The 20,239-nt window shown below is 42.4% G+C and overlaps 1 long non-coding RNA gene across 1 annotated transcript; it reads right to left on the reverse strand.

The window, feature by feature from the left end:
• Window positions 1-281: 281 nt before the first annotated feature.
• Window positions 282-1,443, reverse strand: LOC306827291. The gene is made up of 2 exons (XR_013779608.1): window positions 684-1,443; window positions 282-581 (listed from the first exon to the last, which is right to left on the reverse strand). It is a non-coding gene; the product is annotated as an uncharacterized lncRNA (long non-coding RNA).
• Between the last annotated feature and the right edge of the window lie 18,796 nt (window positions 1,444-20,239).

The raw sequence follows: 20,239 nt of genomic DNA on the forward strand, positions 1-20,239 counted from the left end.
TATATGAAGAGAAGTACCTGAACCTTTTAGTTCTGAGAAGATATGTCCCTTACCCTTTTAGTTCTATGAAGAGAAGTCCCTGAACCTTTTAGTTCCTGAAGAGAAGTCCCCGAACCTTTTAGTTCTGAGAAGAGAAGTCCCTTAACCTTTTAGTTCTATGAAGAGAAGTCCCTGAACCTTCTAGTTATATGAAGAGAAGTCCCTGAATCTTTTAGTTCTATGAAGAGAAGTGTTATGTTTAGAATAATGTAGAACCAAAAGCACAAGACAGAAACCGAAAATGAAAACGAAGGAACAATTTATTATACACGAGTGATCAAGAATACAAGAAATATAAGTGACACTAATGTGTAACATGAAACTATGTGACTCGAAGAATGTGTACAAGTTATTAAATGTGACAATCAACTGTGTAAGCAAAACAATGTGACACTCAACTATGTGTACATGAAAATCTAAGTGACTCTAAATGTGCAACAACAAACTATGTGACACGAGGTGTACAAGGCACGCGTGAAGAAGCCAGATCAGACGAACAAGACGACGACGGAGACAGGGACAGGAACGCAGGACTGGGAACACTAAGAGGAGAGAGAACACGGAGGTTAATAAACACGACAGGGAATAATACAAGAAATATCACTGGAGCACTGAAAACACTAGAGAACACGAGAGCTACTGACCACAATGGAACAACAATAATCTGGCGCTGGCCTCCTGGCAGAAGCCAGCTTAAGTAACCCGGTTGATTGGATGAGCCACACCTGTGGACACTGATTGATAGTTAGTAGACACAGAGGGAGTGACAGACAGGAAAACAAAACACACACACGTGGGGAAGAGACACAAAACACCCAAACATGACAGTACCCCCCCCTCAACGACTGCCACCTGGCGGTCTACCAGGCTTATCGGGGAACTGTCTATAAAAGTCTCCGATCACCGAGTGATCCAGAATAAGAGCTCTGGATATCCAGCTCCGCTCCTCCGGTCCGTACCCCACCCAGTCCACGAGGAACTGGAACCCCCTTCCTCTGCGTCGAACGTCCATGACTTTGTTGACGGTAAACGCTGGATGACCATCGATGAGCCGGGGGGGTGGAGGGGCGACGGCCGGAGGGCTCAAGACACTCGTGACCACTGGTTTGACCTGGGAAACATGAAAAGTGGGGTGAATTTTCAGAGCCGGGGGAAGTCTGAGACGGACCGAGGAAGGATTTATGACCCTTTCGATCTCGTATGGCCCAATGAACCGAGGAGCCAATTTTCTGGACTCAACACTGAGAGGAATGTCTTTAGCATTTAACCACACTTTCTGTCCCGGCGCATAACTTGGCGCTTGAGTTCTGTGTCGGTCGGCCAAACTCCGATTCCGCTCCTTAGTCCTAAGTAAGGCCGACCTGGCCTCCCTCCAAGTCCTGCGAATCCTCCGCAGATGGTTCTGGACGGAGGGAACCGCGATCTCCTCTTCCTGACTAGGAAACAGGGGAGGTACATAACCTAAAGCGCACATGAAAGGTGCCATACCTGTCGCCGAGGATGACAAAGAATTATGTGCGTATTCTACCCACGCCAGATGCTGACTCCAGCTGCGTGGTCTCTGAGCACACACACATCGAAGCATGGCTTCCAAGTCCTGGTTGGCCCGTTCCGTCTGACCATTAGACTGCGGATGATATCCCGATGACAGGCTGACGGTGGCTCCCAAAGCACGAACAAACGCCCTCCACACTTGTGAGGTGAACTGCGGTCCTCTGTCTGAAACTATATCCATAGGAATGCCATGCAACCGAAACACGTGGATGGTTATTAAATCCGCGGTCTCAGCAGCAGAGGGCAGCTTGGGTAACGCCACAAAATGAGCTGATTTGGAGAAGCGATCAACAATAGTCATAACCACAGTGTTACCTTCTGAGTCTGGAAGGCCCGTAACAAAGTCCAGAGCGACATGCGACCAGGGGCGTCCTGGCACAGGAAGGGGATGCAGCAACCCTGCTGGCGGCCGGTGAGACGCCTTGCCCCTCGCACATACTGCACACGCCAACACAAAGTCCTTGATATCCACGCCCATAGTAGGCCACCAGAAGTGTCTTTTTATAAACTCCGTAGTGCGAGCAACTCCGGGGTGGCACACCATTTTGGAGGAATGCCCCCATTGAAGAACCTGGGAACGAACACTATCAGGCACAAATAAACAGTTAGTTGGACCTCCACCGGGGTCCGGGCGATCCCTTTGGGCCTCTCTCACTAGAGACTCCACCTCCCACGTAACAGAAGCTACCAAGCACGAGGAAGGCAAAATAGTGTCAGGTGAACTAGAAATCTCGTTCTCTTTGTTAAACCTTCTAGAGAGAGCGTCTGGCTTAATATTTTTGTTACCTGGTCGATACGTAACTGTGAAACTGAACCGGGTGAAGAACAGCGCCCACCGGGCCTGCCTTGGGTTCAGTCTTTTGGCCGTCTGGATGTAAGAAAGATTCTTATGGTCTGACCAGACCACAAACGGCATTTCCGCTCCCTCCAGCCAATGACGCCACTCCTCCAAAGCCAATTTCACGGCCAACAACTCCTTGTTGCCGACGTCGTAGTTCTTTTCGGCTGGAGAGAGCTTGCGGGAGAAAAAAGCACAGGGATGCACCTTATTATCCTTAGAATCCCTCTGAGACAAAACAGCTCCTACCCCAAGGTCCGAAGCATCCACTTCCACGATGAACTGTCTTGTGGGGTCCGGCTGCACAAGGATCGGGGCTGAAGAAAACCTCTCCTTGAGGTCCACGAATGCCCTTTCCGCCGCCGGTGACCAGGAAAAGGGCACGTTGGAAGAAGTCAACCTGGTGAGTGGTGCTACTACCTGGCTGTAGTTCTGGATAAACCGCCGGTAAAAGTTCGCGAAGCCCAGGAACCTCTGCAGCTGCTTCCTGGTAGTCGGTGTCTCCCACTCCAACACTGCTTCCACCTTCGCCGGGTCCGTCCTGACCCGTCCGCCCTCCAGGATGTAGCCAAGGAAAGTAACTGAGTCAGCGTGAAACACACATTTCTCCGCTTTCACGAAAAGTCTGTTCTCTAAGAGTCTCTGGAGCACCTTCTGCACCATGACGATGTGCTCGTCCAAGTCCTTAGAAAATATCAAAATATCGTCCAGATAAACGAACACAGAACGGTTAAGAAAATCACGGAGAATGTCATTAATCAGAGCCTGGAAAACGGCTGGTGCGTTGGTTAGTCCGAAAGGCATCACTAGATATTCAAAGTGTCCTAGTGGTGTATTGAACGCTGTCTTCCATTCGTCCCCCTCTCGAATGCGAACCAGATGATACGCGTTCCGCAGGTCCAACTTGGTGAACACAGTAGCTCCGTGTAGAGGCTCGAAGGCTGAACTGATTAGGGGTAATGGGTACTTATTTTTAACAGTAATATTGTTCAACCCCCTAAAATCAATGCACGGACGAAGAGACTTGTCTTTTTTCTCTACAAAGAAAAACCCCGCCCCAAGTGGTGAGGACGAAGGCCGAATAATGCCAGAATTCAGTGACTCCGTGATATATTTCTCCATAGAGGACTTTTCGGGACCAGACAGGTTAAACAAACGACTTGACGGTAGGGGGGCACCCGGAAGAAGATCAATGGCGCAGTCATAGGGTCTGTGCGGGGGTAAGGATAAGGCTTTCTCCTTACTGAATACTTCCCTCAGGCTGTGGTAAACTGAAGGTACTGCAGCTAGTTCCGCGGACGATACCGAGGAAACACGAGGAGTTACATCACAGGACGGATTAGCCGCAGTAAGACAGTGCGCGTGACAAAAATTACTCCACCCGGTAATCCGACCCATGGACCAGTCGATATCCGGGTTATGACGTTGAAGCCAAGGTAGACCGAGAACTAAGGGAGCGTTAGACGATGGCATGATATTGAAGGTTATCTCCTCCCTGTGGTTCCCTGCAACGGTCAGCAATAACGGGGAAGTCTCGGACTCTATGCGGGCTATGAGCTGACCACTTAAAGCGTCCACCTTGAGAGGTGTCGAAATGGGCTGGCTCGTGATCTCAGCTTGGTTAACTAATTCCACGTCAATGAAATTAGAGTCCGCTCCCGAATCCACTAAAGCAAGGATAGTAAAGGGTCTTCCTTTAACAAGGAAACTAGCCTCTACGTTGAGGCGTTTCTGAGGGGAATTAATCACATCGGCCCTGCTCACCAGCACCCCTGCCGTCACTGGTGAGCGTGACAGTTTAACCGAACCGGACAATGAATTAGCTGATGCCCCGCCTCCCCGCAGTAAATGCAAAGTCTCAGAGAAAACCGTCTGTTTCTCTCCGCCGGAGACAAACGATTTCGCCCCAACTGCATGGGCTCCTCACTCTGAGCTGCGGTGTGAGACCTAGTACTGAGAGTACATGACGGTGACTGCTGCCCGACCGCAACGGGTGGACCCAAAAACTCTCTCTGGTCCGCTACCCGAGACACACTCCTGCTTCGCTCCCGTTGCCTCTCCCGGAAGCGGTTGTCGAGGCGGATAGCCATGGTTATTAACTCCTGGAGCGAGTTAACTTCAAGACGCCCCACTAACCCGTCCTTAACTGCCTCACTTAACCCCTTAAGAAAAATCCCCTGTAGCGCCTGGTCGTCCCAACCCAACTCTATGGCTAGAGTTTGAAACTCGATAGAGTACTCTGCAACACTGAGCGCTCCCTGCCGTAGGCTGAGTAGCCGGTTACCGGAATCCTTGTTAGCAACCGGGTGGTCAAACACAGACGTCATAATGTCAGCAAACACTTTAAACTGAACATTATCATTACCAGGGTTATTCCAAAACGCAGTTCCCCATGTCCGTGCTCTGCCCGAGAGCAAACCCAAAACATACGCAATCTTAGCTCTGTCAGCGGCATATGTAAGAGGTTGCGTTTCAAACACGAGAGTGCACTGGAATAAAAAAGACTTACAGTCTCCAAGTTTACCACAAAACCTTTCGGGTGCCGGGACAAAGGGCTCACGAGGCTGAGTGGTGCTGGGGGTAGAAATCACAGGGTTAGAGGGCATAACCGGAGCTGCTTGGGCAGTGAGCAGCTGATTTTCCACGCGATTCAGGCTAGCGGAAATGACGTGGAGTGATTCTGAAAGACCCCGGAGAGTCTGGTCATGATGACCGAGCATAATTCCCTGCGAGGCTATCGCGTGACGCAACGTATTATTTTCAGTCTCTGACTCGGCTGGTTCCATGTTTTGGCCAGATTATTCTGTTATGTTTAGAATAATGTAGAACCAAAAGCACAAGACAGAAACCGAAAATGAAAACGAAGGAACAATTTATTATACACGAGTGATCAAGAATACAAGAAATATAAGTGACACTAATGTGTAACATGAAACTATGTGACTCGAAGAATGTGTACAAGTTATTAAATGTGACAATCAACTGTGTAAGCAAAACAATGTGACACTCAACTATGTGTACATGAAAATCTAAGTGACTCTAAATGTGCAACAACAAACTATGTGACACGAGGTGTACAAGGCACGCGTGAAGAAGCCAGATCAGACGAACAAGACGACGACGGAGACAGGGACAGGAACGCAGGACTGGGAACACTAAGAGGAGAGAGAACACGGAGGTTAATAAACACGACAGGGAATAATACAAGAAATATCACTGGAGCACTGAAAACACTAGAGAACACGAGAGCTACTGACCACAATGGAACAACAATAATCTGGCGCTGGCCTCCTGGCAGAAGCCAGCTTAAGTAACCCGGTTGATTGGATGAGCCACACCTGTGGACACTGATTGATAGTTAGTAGACACAGAGGGAGTGACAGACAGGAAAACAAAACACACACACGTGGGGAAGAGACACAAAACACCCAAACATGACAAGAAGTCCCTGAACCTTTTAGTTCCTGAAGAGAAGTCCCTGATCCTTTTAAATCTTTAAAGAGACGTCCCTGAAACTTTTAGTTCTATGACGAGAAGTCCCTGAACCTTTTAGTTCCTGAAGAGAAGTCTGTGAATCTTTTAGTTCCTGAATAGAAGTCCCTGAACCTGTTAGGTCTATGAAGAGAAGTCCCTGAACCTGTTAGGTCTATGAAGAGAAGTCCCTGAACCTTTTAGTTCCTGAAGAGAAGTTCCTGAACCTTTTAGTTCTGTGAAGAGAAGTCCCTGAACCTTTTCGTTCCCGAAGAGAAGTCCCTGAACCTTTTAGTTCTTGAAATAGAAGTCCCTGCACCTTTTAGTTCTATGAAGAGAAGTCACTGAACCTTTTAGTTCCTGAAGAGAAGTCCCTGAACCTTGTAGTTCTTTAACGAGAAGTCCCTGAACCTCTTAGTTCCTGAAGAGAAGTTTCTGAACCTTTTAGATCTTCAAAGAGAAGTCCCTGAACCTTTTAGTTCTTTGAAGAGAAGTCCCTGAGTCTTTTAATTCTATGAATAGAAGTCCCTGCACCTTTTAGTTTCATGAAGAGAAGTCCCTGAACCTTTTAGTTCTTTGAAGAGAAGTCCCTGAACCTTTTAGTTCTTTGAAGAGAAGTCCCTGAGCCTTTTAGTTCTATAAAGAGAGGTCCCTGAACCTTTTAGTTTTTGAAGAGAAGTCCCTGAACCTTTTAGTTCTGAGAAGAGAAGTCCCTGAACCTTTTAGTTCTATGAAGAGAAGTCCCTGAACCTTTTAGTTCTATGAAGAGAAGTCCCTGAACCTTTTAATTGTATGAAGAGAAGTCCTGAACCTTTTAGTTCCTGAAAAGAAGTCCCTGAACCCTTTAGTTATATAAAGAGAAGTCTCTGAACCTTTTAGTTCCTGAAGAGAAGTCCCTGAACCTTTTAGTTCCTGCAGAGAAGTCCATGAACCTTTTAGGTCTATGAAGAGAAGTCCCTGACCCTTTTAGTTCTTGGAAAAGAAGTTCCTGAACCTTTTAGTTCTTAGAAGAGAAGTCCATGAACCTTTTAGTTCTTGGAAGAGAAGTTCCTGAACCTTTTAGTTTTGAGAAGAGAAGTCCCTGAACCTTTTAGTTCTATGAAGAGAAGTCCCTGAACCTTTTAGTTCTATAAAGAGAAGTCCCTGAACCTTTTAGTGCTGTGATGAGAAGTCCCTGAACCTTTGAGTTCCTGAAGAGAAGTCCCTGAACCTTTTAGATCTTTAAAGAGAAGTCCCTGAACCTTTTAGTTCTATGAAGAGAAGTCCCTGAACCTTTTAGTTCCTGAAAAGAAGTCCCTGAACCTTTGAGTTCTTTGAAGAGAAGTCCCTGAACCTTTTAGTTCTGAGAAGAGAAGTCCCTTAACATTTTAGTTCTATGAAGAGAAGTCCCTGAACCTTCTAGTTCCTGAAGAGAAGTCCCTGAACCTTTTAGTTCTATGAAGAGAAGTCCCTGAACCTTTTAGTTCCTGAAGAGAAGTCCCTGATCCTTTTAGATCTTTAAAGAGACGTCCCTGAAACTTTTAGCTCTATGACTAGAAGTCCCTGAACCTTTTAGTTCCTGAAGAGAAGTCTGTGAACCTTTTATTTCCTGAATAGAAGTCCCTGAACCTGTTAGGTCTATGAAGAGAAGTCCCTGAACCTTTTAGTTCCTGAAGAGAAGTTCCTGAACCTTTTAGTTCTGTGAAGAGAAGTCCCTGAACCTTTTCGTTCCTGAAGAGAAGTCCCTGAACCTTTTAGTTCTTGAAATAGAAGTCCCTGCACCTTTTAGTTCTATGAAGAGAAGTCCCTGAACCTTTTAGTTCCTTAAGAGAAGTCCCTGAACCTTGTAGTTCTTTAAAGAGAAGTCCCTAAACCTCTTAGTTCCTGAAGAGAAGTTTCTGAACCTTTTAGATCTTCAAAGAGAAGTCCCTGAACCTTTTAGTTCTTTGAAGAGATGTCCCTGAGTCTTTTAATTCTATGAATAGAAGTCCCTGCACCTTTTAGTTTCATGAAGAGAAGTCACTGAACCTTTTAGTTCTGAGAAGAGAAGTCCCTTAACATTTTAGTTCCTGAAGAGAAGTCCCTGAACCTTTTAGTTCTATGAAGAGAAGTCCCTGAACCCTGAAGAGAAGTTCCTGAACCTTTTATTTCTTTAAAGAGACGCCCCTGAACCTTTTAGTTCCTGAAGAGAAGTCCCTGAACCTTTTAGTTCTATGAGGAGAAGTCCCTCAACCTTTTAGTTCCTGAAGAGAAGTCCCTGAACCTTTTAGTTATATGAAGAGAAGTCCCTGAATCTTTTAGTTCTATGATGAGAATTCCCTGAACCTTTTAGTTCAATGATGAGAAGTCCCTGAACCTTTTAGTTCCTGAAGAGAAGTCCATGAAACGTTTAGTTCTTTAAAGAGAAGTCCCTGAACCTTTTAGTTCTTTGAAGAGAAGTCCCTGAGACTTTTAGTTCGATAAAGAGAAGTCCCTGAGCATTTTAATTTAGTGAATACAAGTCCCTGAACCTTTTAGTTCCTGAAGAGAAGTCCCTGAACCTTGTAGTTCTTTAAAGAGAAGTCCCTGAACCTCTTAGTTCCTGAAGAGAAGTTTCTGAACCTTTTAGATCTTCAAAGAGAAGTCCCTGAACCTTTTAGTTCTTTGAAGAGAAGTCCCTGAGTCTTTTAATTCTATGAATAGAAGTCCCTGCACCTTTTAGTTTCATGAAGAGAAGTCCCTGAACCTTTTAGTTCTTTGAAGAGAAGTCCCTGAACCTTTTAGTTCTTTGAAGAGAAGTCCCTGAGCCTTTTAGTTCTATAAAGAGAGGTCCTTGAACCTTTTAGTTCTTTGAAGAGAAGTCCCTGAACCTTTTAGTTCTGAGAAGAGAAGTCCCTGAACCTTTTAGTTCTATGAAGAGAAGTCCCTGAACCTTTTAGTTCTATGAAGAGAAGTCCCTGAACCTTTTAATTGTATGAAGAGAAGTCCTGAACCTTTTAGTTCCTGAAAAGAAGTCCCTGAACCCTTTAGTTATATAAAGAGAAGTCTCTGAACCTTTTAGTTCCTGAAGAGAAGTCCCTGAACCTTTTAGTTCCTGCAGAGAAGTCCATGAACCTTTTAGGTCTATGAAGAGAAGTCCCTGACCCTTTTAGTTCTTGGAAAAGAAGTTCCTGAACCTTTTAGTTCTGAGAAGAGAAGTCCATGAACCTTTTAGTTCTTAGAAGAGAAGTCCATGAACCTTTTAGTTCTTGGAAGAGAAGTTCCTGAACCTTTTAGTTCTATGAAGAGAAGTCACTGAACCTTTTAGTTCCTGAAGAGAAGTCCCTGAACCTTGTAGTTCTTTAACGAGAAGTCCCTGAACCTCTTAGTTCCTGAAGAGAAGTTTCTGAACCTTTTAGATCTTCAAAGAGAAGTCCCTGAACCTTTTAGTTCTTTGAAGAGAAGTCCCTGAGTCTTTTAATTCTATGAATAGAAGTCCCTGCACCTTTTAGTTTCATGAAGAGAAGTCCCTGAACCTTTTAGTTCTTTGAAGAGAAGTCCCTGAAACTTTTAGTTCTTTGAAGAGAAGTCCCTGAGCCTTTTAGTTCTATAAAGAGAGGTCCCTGAACCTTTTAGTTTTTGAAGAGAAGTCCCTGAACCTTTTAGTTCTGAGAAGAGAAGTCCCTGAACCTTTTAGTTCTATGAAGAGAAGTCCCTGAACCTTTTAGTTCTATGAAGAGAAGTCCCTGAACCTTTTAATTGTATGAAGAGAAGTCCTGAACCTTTTAGTTCCTGAAAAGAAGTCCCTGAACCCTTTAGTTATATAAAGAGAAGTCTCTGAACCTTTTAGTTCCTGAAGAGAAGTCCCTGAACCTTTTAGTTCCTGCAGAGAAGTCCATGAACCTTTTAGGTCTATGAAGAGAAGTCCCTGACCCTTTTAGTTCTTGGAAAAGAAGTTCCTGAACCTTTTAGTTCTTGGAAGAGAAGTTCCTGAACCTTTTAGTTTTGAGAAGAGAAGTCCCTGAACCTTTTAGTTCTATGAAGAGAAGTCCCTGAACCTTTTAGTTCTATAAAGAGAAGTCCCTGAACCTTTTAGTGCTGTGATGAGAAGTCCCTGAACCTTTGAGTTCCTGAAGAGAAGTCCCTGAACCTTTTAGATCTTTAAAGAGAAGTCCCTGAACCTTTTAGTTCTATGAAGAGAAGTCCCTGAACCTTTTAGTTCCTGAAAAGAAGTCCCTGAACCTTTGAGTTCTTTGAAGAGAAGTCCCTGAACCTTTTAGTTCCTGAAGAGAAGTCCCTGATCCTTTTAGATCTTTAAAGAGACGTCCCTGAAACTTTTAGCTCTATGACTAGAAGTCCCTGAACCTTTTAGTTCCTGAAGAGAAGTCTGTGAACCTTTTATTTCCTGAATAGAAGTCCCTGAACCTGTTAGGTCTATGAAGAGAAGTCCCTGAACCTTTTAGTTCCTGAAGAGAAGTTCCTGAACCTTTTAGTTCTGTGAAGAGAAGTCCCTGAACCTTTTCGTTCCTGAAGAGAAGTCCCTGAACCTTTTAGTTCTTGAAATAGAAGTCCCTGCACCTTTTAGTTCTATGAAGAGAAGTCCCTGAACCTTTTAGTTCCTTAAGAGAAGTCCCTGAACCTTGTAGTTCTTTAAAGAGAAGTCCCTAAACCTCTTAGTTCCTGAAGAGAAGTTTCTGAACCTTTTAGATCTTCAAAGAGAAGTCCCTGAACCTTTTAGTTCTTTGAAGAGATGTCCCTGAGTCTTTTAATTCTATGAATAGAAGTCCCTGCACCTTTTAGTTTCATGAAGAGAAGTCACTGAACCTTTTAGTTCTGAGAAGAGAAGTCCCTTAACATTTTAGTTCCTGAAGAGAAGTCCCTGAACCTTTTAGTTCTATGAAGAGAAGTCCCTGAACCCTGAAGAGAAGTTCCTGAACCTTTTATTTCTTTAAAGAGACGCCCCTGAACCTTTTAGTTCCTGAAGAGAAGTCCCTGAACCTTTTAGTTCTATGAGGAGAAGTCCCTCAACCTTTTAGTTCCTGAAGAGAAGTCCCTGAACCTTTTAGTTATATGAAGAGAAGTCCCTGAATCTTTTAGTTCTATGATGAGAATTCCCTGAACCTTTTAGTTCAATGATGAGAAGTCCCTGAACCTTTTAGTTCCTGAAGAGAAGTCCATGAAACGTTTAGTTCTTTAAAGAGAAGTCCCTGAACCTTTTAGTTCTTTGAAGAGAAGTCCCTGAGACTTTTAGTTCGATAAAGAGAAGTCCCTGAGCATTTTAATTTAGTGAATACAAGTCCCTGAACCTTTTAGTTCCTGAAGAGAAGTCCCTGAACCTTGTAGTTCTTTAAAGAGAAGTCCCTGAACCTCTTAGTTCCTGAAGAGAAGTTTCTGAACCTTTTAGATCTTCAAAGAGAAGTCCCTGAACCTTTTAGTTCTTTGAAGAGAAGTCCCTGAGTCTTTTAATTCTATGAATAGAAGTCCCTGCACCTTTTAGTTTCATGAAGAGAAGTCCCTGAACCTTTTAGTTCTTTGAAGAGAAGTCCCTGAACCTTTTAGTTCTTTGAAGAGAAGTCCCTGAGCCTTTTAGTTCTATAAAGAGAGGTCCTTGAACCTTTTAGTTCTTTGAAGAGAAGTCCCTGAACCTTTTAGTTCTGAGAAGAGAAGTCCCTGAACCTTTTAGTTCTATGAAGAGAAGTCCCTGAACCTTTTAGTTCTATGAAGAGAAGTCCCTGAACCTTTTAATTGTATGAAGAGAAGTCCTGAACCTTTTAGTTCCTGAAAAGAAGTCCCTGAACCCTTTAGTTATATAAAGAGAAGTCTCTGAACCTTTTAGTTCCTGAAGAGAAGTCCCTGAACCTTTTAGTTCCTGCAGAGAAGTCCATGAACCTTTTAGGTCTATGAAGAGAAGTCCCTGACCCTTTTAGTTCTTGGAAAAGAAGTTCCTGAACCTTTTAGTTCTGAGAAGAGAAGTCCATGAACCTTTTAGTTCTTAGAAGAGAAGTCCATGAACCTTTTAGTTCTTGGAAGAGAAGTTCCTGAACCTTTTAGTTCTATGAAGAGAAGTCACTGAACCTTTTAGTTCCTGAAGAGAAGTCCCTGAACCTTGTAGTTCTTTAACGAGAAGTCCCTGAACCTCTTAGTTCCTGAAGAGAAGTCCCTGAACCTTGTAGTTCTATAAAGAGAAGTCCCTGAACCTTTTAGTGCTGTGATGAGAAGTCCCTGAACCTTTGAGTTCCTGAAGAGAAGTCCCTGAACCTTTTAGATCTTTAAAGAGAAGTCCCTGAACCTTTTAGTTCTATGAAGAGAAGTCCCTGAACCTTTTAGTTCCTGAAAAGAAGTCCCTGAACCTTTGAGTTCTTTGAAGAGAAGTCCCTGAACCTTTTAGTTCTGAGAAGAGAAGTCCCTTAACATTTTAGTTCTATGAAGAGAAGTCCCTGAACCTTCTAGTTCCTGAAGAGAAGTCCCTGAACCTTTTAGTTCTATGAAGAGAAGTCCCTGAACCTTTTAGTTCCTGAAGAGAAGTCCCTGATCCTTTTAGATCTTTAAAGAGACGTCCCTGAAACTTTTAGCTCTATGACTAGAAGTCCCTGAACCTTTTAGTTCCTGAAGAGAAGTCTGTGAACCTTTTATTTCCTGAATAGAAGTCCCTGAACCTGTTAGGTCTATGAAGAGAAGTCCCTGAACCTTTTAGTTCCTGAAGAGAAGTTCCTGAACCTTTTAGTTCTGTGAAGAGAAGTCCCTGAACCTTTTCGTTCCTGAAGAGAAGTCCCTGAACCTTTTAGTTCTTGAAATAGAAGTCCCTGCACCTTTTAGTTCCATGAAGAGAAGTCCCTGAACCTTTTAGTTCCTTAAGAGAAGTCCCTGAACCTTGTAGTTCTTTAAAGAGAAGTCCCTAAACCTCTTAGTTCCTGAAGAGAAGTTTCTGAACCTTTTAGATCTTCAAAGAGAAGTCCCTGAACCTTTTAGTTCTTTGAAGAGATGTCCCTGAGTCTTTTAATTCTATGAATAGAAGTCCCTGCACCTTTTAGTTTCATGAAGAGAAGTCCCTGAACCTTTTAGTTCTGAGAAGAGAAGTCCCTTAACATTTTAGTTCCTGAAGAGAAGTCCCTGAACCTTTTAGTTCTATGAAGAGAAGTCCCTGAACCCTGAAGAGAAGTTCCTGAACCTTTTATTTCTTTAAAGAGACGCCCCTGAACCTTTTAGTTCCTGAAGAGAAGTCCCTGAACCTTTTAGTTCTATGAGGAGAAGTCCCTCAACCTTTTAGTTCCTGAAGAGAAGTCCCTGAACCTTTTAGTTATATGAAGAGAAGTCCCTGAATCTTTTAGTTCTATGATGAGAATTCCCTGAACCTTTTAGTTCAATGATGAGAAGTCCCTGAACCTTTTAGTTCCTGAAGAGAAGTCCATGAAACGTTTAGTTCTTTAAAGAGAAGTCCCTGAACCTTTTAGTTCTTTGAAGAGAAGTCCCTGAGACTTTTAGTTCGATAAAGAGAAGTCCCTGAGCATTTTAATTTAGTGAATACAAGTCCCTGAACCTTTTAGTTCCTGAAGAGAAGTCCCTGAACCTTGTAGTTCTTTAAAGAGAAGTCCCTGAACCTCTTAGTTCCTGAAGAGAAGTTTCTGAACCTTTTAGATCTTCAAAGAGAAGTCCCTGAACCTTTTAGTTCTTTGAAGAGAAGTCCCTGAGTCTTTTAATTCTATGAATAGAAGTCCCTGCACCTTTTAGTTTCATGAAGAGAAGTCCCTGAACCTTTTAGTTCTTTGAAGAGAAGTCCCTGAACCTTTTAGTTCTTTGAAGAGAAGTCCCTGAGCCTTTTAGTTCTATAAAGAGAGGTCCTTGAACCTTTTAGTTCTTTGAAGAGAAGTCCCTGAACCTTTTAGTTCTGAGAAGAGAAGTCCCTGAACCTTTTAGTTCTATGAAGAGAAGTCCCTGAACCTTTTAGTTCTATGAAGAGAAGTCCCTGAACCTTTTAATTGTATGAAGAGAAGTCCTGAACCTTTTAGTTCCTGAAAAGAAGTCCCTGAACCCTTTAGTTATATAAAGAGAAGTCTCTGAACCTTTTAGTTCCTGAAGAGAAGTCCCTGAACCTTTTAGTTCCTGCAGAGAAGTCCATGAACCTTTTAGGTCTATGAAGAGAAGTCCCTGACCCTTTTAGTTCTTGGAAAAGAAGTTCCTGAACCTTTTAGTTCTGAGAAGAGAAGTCCATGAACCTTTTAGTTCTTGGAAGAGAAGTTCCTGAACCTTTTAGTTCTGAGAAGAGAAGTCCCTGAACCTTTTAGTTCTATGAAGAGAAGTCCCTGAACCTTTTAGTTCTATGAAGAGAAGTCCCTGAACCTGTTAGGTCTATGAAGAGAAGTCCCTGAACCTTTTAGTTCCTGAATAGAAGTCCCTGAACCTGTTAGGTTTATGAAGAGAAGTCCCTGAACCTGTTAGGTCTATGAAGAGAAGTCCCTGAACCTTTTAGTTCCTGAAGAGAAGTTCCTGAACCTTTTAGTTCTGTGAAGAGAAGTCCCTGAACCTTTTCGTTCCTGAAGAGAAGTCCCTGAACCTTTTAGTTCTTGAAATAGAAGTCCCTGCACCTGATAGTTCTATGAAGAGAAGTCCCTGAACCTTTTAGTTCTGTGATGAGAAGTCCCTGAACTTTTTAGTTCCTGAAGAGAAGTCCCTGAACCTTTTAGATTTTTAAAGAGAAGTCCCTGAACCTTTTAGTTCTATTAAGAGAAGATCCCTGAACCTTTTAGTTCCTGAAAAGAAGTCCCTTAACCTTTTAGTTCTATGAAGAGAAGTCCCTGAACCTTCTAGTTCCTGAAGAGAAGTCACTGAACCTTTTAGTTCCTGAAGAGATGTCCCTGAACCTTTTAGTTCTATGAAGAGATGTCCCTGAACCTTTTAGTTCCTGAAGAGAAGTCCCTGAACCTTTTAGATCTTTAAAGAGACGTCCCTGAACATTTTAGTTCCTGAAGAGACGTCTGTGAACCTTTTAGTTCCTGAAGAGAAGTCTCTGAACCTGTTAGGCCTATGAAGAGAAGTCCCTGAACCTTTTAGTTCCTGAAGAGAAGTCCCTGAACCTTTTAGTTCCATGAAGAGATGTTCCTGATACTTTTAGTTCCTGAAGAGAAGTCCCTGAACCTTTTAGTTCTTGAAATAGAAGTCCCTTTACCTTTTAGTTCTATGAAGAGAAGTCACTGAACCTTTTAGTTCCTGAAGAGAAGTCTGTGAACCTTTTAGTTCCTGAAGAGAAGTCCCTGAATCTCTTAGGTCTATGAAGAGAAGTCCCTGAACCTGTTAGGTCTATGAAGAGAAGTCCCTGACCCTGATAGGTCTATGAAGAGATGTTCCTGAACCTCTTAGTTCTATGAAGAGATGTCCCTGAACCTTTTAGTTCCTGAAGAGAAGTCCCTGGACCTTTTAGTTCTATGAAGAGAAGTCCCTGACCCTGATAGGTCTATGAAGAGATGTTCCTGAACCTCTTAGTTCTATGAAGAGATGTCCCTGAACCTTTTAGTTCCTGAAGAGAAGTCCCTGAACCTTTTAGATCTTTAAAGAGACGTCCCTGAACCTTTTAGTTCCTGAAGAGACGTCTGTGAACCTTTTAGTTCCTGAAGAGAAGTCCCTGAACCTTTTAGTTCCTGAAGAGAAGTCCCTGAACCTTTTAGTTCCATGAAGAGATGTTCTTGAACCTTTTAGTTCCTGAAGAGAAGTCCCTGAACCTTTTAGTTCTCTGAAGAGAAGTCCCTGAACCTTTTAGTTATATGATGAGAAGTGCCTGAACCTTTTAGTTCCTGAAGAGAAGTCCATGAACCTTTTAGTTCTTTAAAGAGAAGTCCCTGAACCGTTTAGTTCTATTAAGAGAAGTCCCTGAACCTTTTAGTTCTATGAAGAGAAGTCCCTGAACCTTTTAGTTCCTGAAGAGAAGTCCCTGAACCTTTTAGTTATATGAAAAGAAGTCCCTGACCCTGATAGGTCTATGAAGAGATGTCCCTGAACCTTTTAGTTCTATGAAGAGATGTCCCTGAACCTTTTAGTTCCTGAAGATAAGTCCCTGAACCTTTTAGTTATATGAAGAGAAGTCCCTGAATCTTGTAGTTCTATGATGAGAATTCCCTGAACCTTTTAGTTCTATGATGAGAAGTCCCTGAACCTTTTAGTTCCTGACGAGAAGTCCATGAAACTTTTAGTTCTTTAAAGAGAAGTTTCTGAACCTTTTAGATATTCAAAGAGAAGTCCCTGAACCTTTTAGTTCTTGGAAGAGATGTCCCTGAGCCTTTTAGTTCTATAAAGAGAGGTCCCTGAAACTTTTAGTTCTTTGAAGAGAAGTCCCTGAACCTTTTAGTTCTGAGAAGAGGAGTCCCTGAACCTTTTAGTTCTATGAAGAGAAGTCCCTGAACCTTTTAGTTCTATGAAGAGAAGTCCCTGAACCTTTTAAATGTATGAAGAGAAGTCCTGAACCTTTTAGTTCCTGAAGAGAAGTCCCTGAACCCTTTAGTTCTATAAAGAGAAGTCCCTGAACCTTTTAGTTCCTGAAGAGAAGTCCCTGAACCTTTTAGTTCCTGCAGAGAAGTCCATGAACCTTTTAGGTCTATGAAGAGAAGTCCCTGACCCTTTTAGTTCTTGGAAGAGAAGTTCCTAAACCTTTTAGTTCTAAGAAGAGAAGTCCATGAACCTTTTAGTTCTTTGAAGAGAAGTCCATGAACCTTGTAGTTCTTTAAAGAGAAGTCCCTGAACCTTTTAGTTCTTGGAAGAGAAGTTTCTGAACCTTTTAGTTCTGAGAAGAGAAGTCCCTGAACCTTTTAGTTCTATGAAGAGAAGTCCCTGAACCTTTTAGTTCTATGAAGAGAAGTCCCTGAACCTTTTAGTGCTGTGATGAGAAGTCCCTGAACCTTTTAGTTCCTGAAGAGAAGTCCCTGAACCTTTTAGATCTTTAAAGAGAAGTCCCTGAACCTTTTAGTTCTATGAAGAGAAGTCCCTGAACCTTTTAGTTCTGACAAGAGAAGTCCCTGAACCTTCTAGTTCCTGAAGAGAAGTCCCTGAACCTTTTAGTTCTATGAAGAGATGTCCCTGAACCTTTTAGTTCCTGAAGAGAAGTCCCTGAACCTTTTAGATCTTTAAAGAGACGTCCCTGAACCTTTTAGTTCCTGAAGAGACGTCTGTGAACCTTTTAGTTCCTGAAGAGAAGTCCCTGAACCTTTTAGTTCCTGAAGAGAAGTCCCTGAACCTTTTAGTTCCATGAAGAGATGTTCTTGAACCTTTTAGTTCCTGAAGAGAAGTCCCTGAACCTTTTAGTTCTTTGAAGAGAAGTCCCTGAACCTTTTAGTTATATGATGAGAAGTGCCTGAACCTTTTAGTTCCTGAAGAGAAGTCCATGAACCTTTTAGTTCTTTAAAGAGAAGTCCCTGAACCGTTTAGTTCTATTAAGAGAAGTCCCTGAACCTTTTAGTTCTATGAAGAGAAGTCCCTGAACCTTTTAGTTCCTGAAGAGAAGTCCCTGAACCTTTTAGTTATATGAAAAGAAGTCCCTGACCCTGATAGGTCTATGAAGAGATGTCCCTGAACCTTTTAGTTCTATGAAGAGATGTCCCTGAACCTTTTAGTTCCTGAAGATAAGTCCCTGAACCTTTTAGTTATATGAAGAGAAGTCCCTGAATCTTGTAGTTCTATGATGAGAATTCCCTGAACCTTTTAGTTCTATGATGAGAAGTCCCTGAACCTTTTAGTTCCTGACGAGAAGTCCATGAAACTTTTAGTTCTTTAAAGAGAAGTTTCTGAACCTTTTAGATATTCAAAGAGAAGTCCCTGAACCTTTTAGTTCTTGGAAGAGATGTCCCTGAGCCTTTTAGTTCTATAAAGAGAGGTCCCTGAAACTTTTAGTTCTTTGAAGAGAAGTCCCTGAACCTTTTAGTTCTGAGAAGAGAAGTCCCTGAACCTTTTAGTTCTATGAAGAGAAGTCCCTGAACCTTTTAGTTCTATGAAGAGAAGTCCCTGAACCTTTTAAATGTATGAAGAGAAGTCCTGAACCTTTTAGTTCCTGAAGAGAAGTCCCTGAACCCTTTAGTTCTATAAAGAGAAGTCCCTGAACCTTTTAGTTCCTGAAGAGAAGTCCCTGAACCTTTTAGTTCCTGCAGAGAAGTCCATGAACCTTTTAGGTCTATGAAGAGAAGTCCCTGACCCTTTTAGTTCTTGGAAGAGAAGTTCCTAAACCTTTTAGTTCTAAGAAGAGAAGTCCATGAACCTTTTAGTTCTTTGAAGAGAAGTCCATGAACCTTGTAGTTCTTTAAAGAGAAGTCCCTGAACCTTTTAGTTCTTGGAAGAGAAGTTCCTGAACCTTTTAGTTCTGAGAAGAGAAGTCCCTGAACCTTTTAGTTCTATGAAGAGAAGTCCCTGAACCTTTTAGTTCTATGAAGAGAAGTCCCTGAACCTTTTAGTGCTGTGATGAGAAGTCCCTGAACCTTTTAGTTCCTGAAGAGAAGTCCCTGAACCTTTTAGATCTTTAAAGAGAAGTCCCTGAACCTTTTAGTTCTATGAAGAGAAGTCCCTGAACCTTTTAGTTCTGACAAGAGAAGTCCCTGAACCTTCTAGTTCCTGAAGAGAAGTCCCTGAACCTTTTAGTTCTATGAAGAGAAGTCCCTGAACCTTTTAGTTCCTGAAGAGAAGTCCCTGAACCTTTTAGTTCCTGAAGAGAAGTCCCTGATCCTTTTAGATCTTTAAAGAGACGTCCCTGAAACTTTTAGTTCTATGACGAGAAGTCCCTGAACCTTTTAGTTCCTGAAGAGAAGTCCCTGAACCTTTTAGTTCTGAGAAGAGAAGTCCCTTAACCTTTTAGTTCAATGAAGAGAAGTCCCTGAACCTTTTAGTTCCTGAAGAGAAGTCCCTGAACCTTTTAGTTCTATGAAAAGAAGTCCCTGACCCTGATAGGTCTATGAAGAGATGTCCCTGAACCTTTTAGTTCTATGAAGAGATGTCCCTGAACCTTTTAGTTCCTGAAGATAAGTCCCTGAACCTTTTAGTTATATGAAGAGAAGTCCCTGAATCTTGTAGTTCTATGATGAGAAGTCCCTGAACCTTTTAGTTCCTGACGAGAAGTCCATGAAACTTTTAGTTCGTTAAAGAGAAGTTTCTGAACCTTTTAGATATTCAAAGAGAAGTCCCTGAACCTTTTAGTTCTTGGAAGAGATGTCCCTGAGCCTTTTAGTTCTATAAAGAGAGGTCCCTGAAACTTTTAGTTCTTTGAAGAGAAGTCCCTGAACCTTTTAGTTCTGAGAAGAGAAGTCCCTGAACCTTTTAGTTCTATGAAGAGAAGTCCCTGAACCTTTTAGTTCTATGAAGAGAAGTCCCTGAACCTTTTAAATGTATGAAGAGAAGTCCTGAACCTTTTAGTTCCTGAAGAGAAGTCCCTGAACCCTTTAGTTCTATAAAGAGAAGTCCCTGAACCTTTTAGTTCCTGAAGAGAAGTCCCTGAACCTTTTAGTTCCTGCAGAGAAGTCCATGAACCTTTTAGGTCTATGAAGAGAAGTCCCAGACCCTTTTAGTTCTTGGAAGAGAAGTTCCTAAACCTTTTAGTTCTAAGAAGAGAAGTCCATGAACCTTTTAGTTCTTTGAAGAGAAGTCCATGAACCTTGTAGTTCTTTAAAGAGAAGTCCCTGAACCTTTTAGTTCTTGGAAGAGAAGTTCCTGAACCTTTTAGTTCTGAGAAGAGAAGTCCCTGAACCTTTTAGTTCTATGAAGAGAAGTCCCTGAACCTTTTAGTTCTATGAAGAGAAGTCCCTGAACCTTTTAGTGCAGTGATGAGAAGTCCCTGAACCTTTTAGTTCCTGAAGAGAAGTCCCTGAACCTTTTAGATCTTTAAAGAGAAGTCCCTGAACCTTTTAGTTCTATGAAGAGAAGTCCCTGAACCTTTTAGTTCCTGAAAAGAAGTCCCTGAACCTTTTAGTTCTTTGAAGAGAAGTCCCTGAACCTTTTAGTTCTGACAAGAGAAGTCCCTGAACCTTCTAGTTCCTGAAGAGAAGTCCCTGAACCTTTTAGTTCTATGAAGAGAAGTCCCTGAACCTTTTAGTTCCTGAAGAGAAGTCCCTGATCCTTTTAGATCTTTAAAGAGACGTCCCTGAAACTTTTAGTTCTATGACGAGAAGTCCCTGAACCTTTTAGTTCCTGAAGAGAAGTCTGTGAACCTTTTAGTTCCTGAATAGAAGTCCCTGAACCTGTTAGGTCTATGAAGAGAAGTCCCTGAACCTGGTAGGTCTATGAAGAGAAGTCCCTGAACCTTTTAGTTCCTGAAGAGAAGTTCCTGAACCTTTTAGTTCTGTGAAGAGACGTCCCTGAACCTTTTCGTTCCTGAAGAGAAGTCCCTGAACCTTTTAGTTCTTGAAATAGAAGTCCCTGCACCTTTTAGTTCTATGAAGA

Source organism: Symphodus melops (genome assembly GCF_947650265.1).
Source record: "Symphodus melops genome assembly, chromosome: 7".
NCBI classification, from domain to species: domain Eukaryota; kingdom Metazoa; phylum Chordata; class Actinopteri; order Labriformes; family Labridae; genus Symphodus; species Symphodus melops.